This window comes from Anser anser, assembly GCF_964211835.1.
Source record: "Anser anser genome assembly, chromosome: 11".
Taxonomy (NCBI): domain Eukaryota; kingdom Metazoa; phylum Chordata; class Aves; order Anseriformes; family Anatidae; genus Anser; species Anser anser.
This window is the reverse complement of record NC_139732.1, coordinates 8,603,241-8,609,240: the sequence shown is the minus strand read 5'-3', so window position 1 is coordinate 8,609,240 and position 6,000 is coordinate 8,603,241.

Genomic DNA, 6,000 nt, shown 5'->3' with positions numbered 1-6,000 from the left:
TCTGGCCAGCCAAGGCCAGACTCTGACCCAGCAGGGCAGCTTCTAACTTCTGCTGAGATTCCAATCACGGCACACAGGTTTTCTCAGTAAAGGTACTCGTTTGCGCTCCTAGTGTTTTACAGCAACATAGATAAATCACAAGGTTTTTTTTCCTGAGATACCTTGGGCCGGACCCTTGTCTGGATCCACGCCAAAAAATACTGGTCAAGGGTTGATGGGTAAGGGATGTGAGCATAGCCTTTTATCTTTGCCCCAAATTCATATTCCAAACCAGTCTCAGCAGGGAGTGTAATGAAATCAGAAGTCTCAGTTTGGTCCCTAGTGGCATTAGTTCACATTATAAAATCATTACACATCATTTGACAATGTTGTGCACTGTTAGCATAGAGAAGAACTTGTTCCGTGTCTCGGGGGGCGGGGGGCAGTCCCTACAGAAAAGAGCGGGTTTGTGTGTGATGAGGAGGTGCAGCGAGGAGTGCAGCTGGCTGGTTGATAATGAGCACTTTGATGTTTAGCGTTTTTAGTCCCTTAACACTCATCAAGACCAATATTTGTCAGAATAGAAAGAGGGGAAAAAAGTCAAATTGTTGTTTTCTAAAAGGGCAACTGAGTAACATTTACCTAGTACAAGTTTAAAGGGAAATTCAGATGTTGGAAAATGCATGGAATCTATTACAGCATCCTCGTCTATTGTTATTCACAACATCTTTGACTGTTGCTATTCTAGAACTTCAATGTAGAAATGGGGACGTTTTCCTACTTCTTTTCTGTTTTTCCCCTTTAAAGGCAGATTTACAGCATAACGTCTGATCTCATGCACTCATCACCATGATATTCTCCAAAGGCCCTGAAGACAATGGATCTTTCCGAGTCATGCAAAGCAGCGACTGTGTGCAGACTTGGGGTCTGACTGCACATCTAGGGATGCAGGGAACCACAAATAAAACATGACACAATTCAGAGCGTCCCCAGTGGATAGTGGGCTGTTTGTAGCCCACTTACACAGCTTGCAACAGCATATCTTTAATTACTACGCAGAAATCCTATTGTTAATTGCAGTCGAAGAAATAAGTCTCTTTGCAGGCCACAGAGCATGTTCCTTCTCAAATGAGATGAGCTGCAATCATAATTAGAATATAAAAAAGCAAGGACAAATCACTAAGCAGTTAATTAGCTCTCCAGTTTTAGTTAAAAGCTATGTTGGCTTTTCAGTCGTGGAAAAATCACCATTCCCAGGACCACAGCTGGAACTATCTGGGCAGCTGTTGGAAAACCCCATCCCTGGGGTCACCTAGAGCACCACCACTGCAAACACAAAGAGCGGTAAAGTCAGGTAAGGCTGGATGGAAGCCATCAATCAGCTATAACAAGAGCTCTTTCTCATGTGTTGGTCCCTTGGCAACTTCACTGCTGCAAGCCAGGACCAGCACTGTCCTACCTAAGCCACAAGCTCCTGCCCTCTGCCTTCCTGCTCCTCCAGGGAGATGAAATGGCAGAGGACATGGGGCCAGGCAGGAGCTGGACCCAGGACCATGCTGGGGGAAGTGGAGGGGACAGAGAAGCAAATCAGCCCTGCTTTGTGGGGACTTTGGGTTGGGAAGCACACGTCCCGACCTCAATGGCAACTATCAGCCTGGAGCCCCTGGAAGCCATAGCTCAGGCCATGGGACACTGCAAGATTCTGGGCTTGGAGGCACTTCTATCAAGCAAGTTGCACGTCCTTCTGTGTCATGCAGTTCTCGTGTTATTTGGGGCTTTTGTCTCACGTTCATGACTTTCTGTGAAACTAACAAGCCACGGGGCGCTTCCATTTTTAAGAGTAATGATCTGATGCAGTCTCAGTACTCCAGCAAGCTGAGCTTTAAGCAAAACATCACCTAAACTGAAACAACAAAATCTCGGGAAGCGACCACACTCGGTATGCCTTAGGTAACTCTCAGAAGGTTCGTCTGCTGTTCCCTTCAATGCAAACACTTTCAAAACGAAATTAGGGGAGCTTTTAAAGAAAGGGTTGTTCTGAGACTCCACGTTTCTACTTTAGATTGCGTCTCCAGCAGCTGCAGCCAGCGGGGGAGGGCGGGGAACTGGTCCTGGAGATATCTGGCTTCATTCACCATTCACTCCTAACTGGTGTAACAGTTTTATGGCCTTTCCCTAATGATCACCCATTGTGTAGCGGATTGCCAATCGAGGATCACTTAATGACAAAGCAGAATAATTTAACCCCTATTCACATGACAATGCCCAGAATTGCCCACGCAAATGCCGGGACACAAGAGAGGCGCACAGCACGTTTTTCAGCTGGACGAGGTAAGTAACGTTAACAAGCCTTTATCCCGCTCCTCTTCCCTGCCGCTGCCAAAAGGCTGACCCCTGAACTCTGACCTCTCCCTTTGACCGACCGCTATAACATTTCGGCTAACTCGGTTAGAGCCGCAGGTGTAGCCACTGCCTGCTCCCCATAAAACGGGGCAGACCCCAAAGGAGGAGAAAATGGGACTCATCCCATCCCCTGTCCCCATCCCCGTCCCCAAAGGGAGCAAGCCCCAAACTGTGCCTGCCTGGGGTGCGATGGCGGCCCCGAGGGACACACAAGGCAGTGTTAGGGGCTGTAGGCTGCTACCAAGGGTGTTTTTTCGGACCTGGCTTAGGAAGGGGGGACACACATCCTCGCCCAAAGATGTGCAGGGGCATGCGGGACTCATGGGCACATTGCTTTGCCGGGCGGGTGGTGGGTTGGTGGCTCGGGACGGTGTGCATGGAGGCACCTGCTCCATGCTGCTGAGTTTGCACCGAAACCAATAAAGGGTGAATGCCAAAACAAGGCACAACGTAATTAACTTTGACTTCAGACTTTTAAATAGAATCATTTCTGTCACTTTATGGCTCCCACATTCACTTCCTAAACACGCTCCCCTTATTCGATGGCACTGATTTTCACAGGAGGTGAATTTAAAAGGCAAATCAGTAAAACACAACCAGTTATTGGAACCAGATTTTAAATTTGCACAGTACTTACAAGGCTTGCCTTATGAGAACGGGCACAAATATCTGCTGATTTATATGGACAGTCAGAACTAAGCCACCTACATTCTGATCAAAGTTTCAAATTATGACCAGTTTAGTGAGGAAAAGTGCACAGTATATTTGTCTAGTAATAAACTTAAAGAAATTCAAACGCAGCTGTAGATATACTGCAATTACCAAAAGAAGGCAAGTTGATCAAATAAACTGTTCATTGGGAATCATTCATGTAGCTATATTTAAATAATCTGAAAGGATGGACTTGGGACAAGCAGACCTCCCCTTTTCAGACACTGCTTTAAATAAGTGACTAGCCAGGAGTGTCCAGAAGTGTGTGTGTCCTCACCAGGTTATCTGATGGAGTTGGTTGGTCTTCTGAGCAAAGGCAAAAATCCACCTTCATGAGAAACATTTCTAGCACGTTCAGTAGAGATGACAAAGAAGAAAAGATACATTTTGGTTTGGTTTTGAGAGTAAACTGGAGGTGCGTTCCCCAGCAGGCACGTCCCTGCCTCTGTGACCCCTCCACATGGAGAAACCATTGCAACGTTAGGGCTACCGGGGCAGTGCGACTGGACCCCGTCCCCACGCAGAACTCCCAGCTGCAATCCAGCACATTACTCCTGTAAGGTGCTGATAAGGAGAAGAAAGGGCTGCATGGCCGTTGTAATGCTGGTTGTCTCAAGATCAGGCACTCCCCACGGTTTCTGCTGTGAACATACTGATCTCCACTAAGTAGAGCAATCCCACTGCCACATGGTTTAAAATCAGTTGGATATGTCAGTATCAGTATGTTACTAAACAAGTCTGTTTAGATTTGAAAGGGTTTTTTTGAAGAAATGTACACTTATTCTATAGGTGGGCGTCACTTCAGTTGAAAGTTTTGGAATAGGTGCATTGGGTGGATCAATATACAGCACGTACACCGAAGTGTTTTATTTTAGACAAAAGAAATGCAAGAGAAGTTTAGCGAAATACCAAATATTCAAAACCACTGAAAGCCCCCAGGTTCACAAGACGACATAAACCACTCTTTTCTGCTAGGACTCCTCCATCTCCCCGGCATCCCACTTCACCTCCCTGCTATCAACCACCAGCACAGACCATGAAGTCCCACGGCGTAAGGCTCCGGCGTGAAGGCGCGTATCGCCACACACGAATCTGACATTGCCTTATCTCGGCCCTTTTGCTGTTGACATTTGTCACCAGTTCAAAACTTATTACAGCGAACATCTCTGCTTAAATTTACAGATACGTTTTAATTAATGGGGGAAAATGCGTTTATCTCCTCCAACCAGCGCCTGGGTTTCAAGCGTTTGTTATCTCTGGTGTGAAATTTCGGCTGACAATGGTTAACGCTTCCCACACAGCTCCTGGGGCTGGGAGCAGGACCGGGAGCGGGGCTGATGACCACGGAGAGCAGCCAGCCCGTGCCGCCATCAGCTCGCTGCACCACACTCTCTCCCTCCTAACGAGAGCTGTGCTTAAACAAGTGTACAGAGCCCAGCTGTCCGGGATCTGGGTCCATGTGACCGATTCGACATCTGAGAGTTAAATTAATGGCAAAGGGTTTAATTGTGAGTAAACAATACCACATTAATGAGCAGTAAACACAGCAGTAGGGACTAAAAGACTGAGTATTCAATCACAGATGTGGCTGCTTCAGTGCTTTCATTAACGGTCTCCCCCGTCTGTACCTTATGACTGGGCTTTTGGCACGGTTATTCATTTAAACGGATTGCTTCCTCCTCCACCTCCTGCTTCCACTTCGGCGCCCCTACACACACACATACCCCTTACCTACACACGCACCCTAACACACACACTCCAAACCACGAACCCCACACGCCCCAAGAGGGACAGAGTTGGAAGTGCCAGCTCCAGCAACCCGAGCAGACCCCTTCATGAGCTAGGTAAATACCCACAGAATTTTAAAAACCAATGTTATGTTTATTTCTGTAACACTGTCAGCAGTGTATCTGTATGTGACACCCGCACACAGACCTGGGCCGCCTGGGTACCCTGTACCCGAGTTGGGAGCAAGGACGGGGTAGCCATGGCCATTTAGCCCCGGGGGGCTGCCCTTCAGCGAGGCCCCTGCGTGTTCTGCAGCTGCGTCCAAGGGGGTCAGAGCAGGCCCTGTATGGCCACTGGGCCTGGAGTTCCTCCTGTCCCCAGCAGGACAAGCCCTGAAATCCTGCAAGCACAAGGCCACAGGGATTAGCTGCGGATCCTCTGAAAGGGTAAGAGGCACACAGCGGCTGGCTGAAGTATACGAGGGGAGATACCAAATTCTTGTTCATCATTTTGTTTCTCTGGTTTCCCTTTACTCCCATTCTCATTGCTTATTGATTTTTGTTTCCAGCTGACATGCAAGCGACAGCCTATATTAAGACAACAGCAGCTGAAGCATCAGTAAAGTCAACATCGCTATATGGCACTAAGAAATCTGCTGTTTGATATGCAGGTTACCCCTCCAAGAAATGCCTTAGGAAAATGCAGCCACTTCTGAAGGGGGGCTAGGTGGGTGGGCTTCAGGAAAATGCTTCCCCGCATGATGTCCAGTAGGAGAATCCCTTTCAAAAACTGCGAGATGGATGGGCTGTCATCAACCCACTTCATACCCTGCTTTGCAGGACACTCATAAAAAGGAGACTCATAAAAAGGAGAAAGGACGGTTCTGGTTTGTTCAACGCAAGATCAAAATGCACAAAAGGTGATTGACATGAAGAAATTGGAAGTGTAGTAAACTACTTGAAACAGTTCTGGAAGCGCTGACTACTGAATAACTCAGTCATGTGTAACTTCCAGTTGCTGAAAGACTAACCACCACTTTAAAACAATTGAAATCCCTATATATTGTGTGTATAAGCTTTTAATTAATTTGCTATTTTACACGTATCAACGGTTAGACAGAACTGGAGCTTAACAGCAATTTATCTTCAATCTGTTTGGAAGCCAACATAAATATTTCTT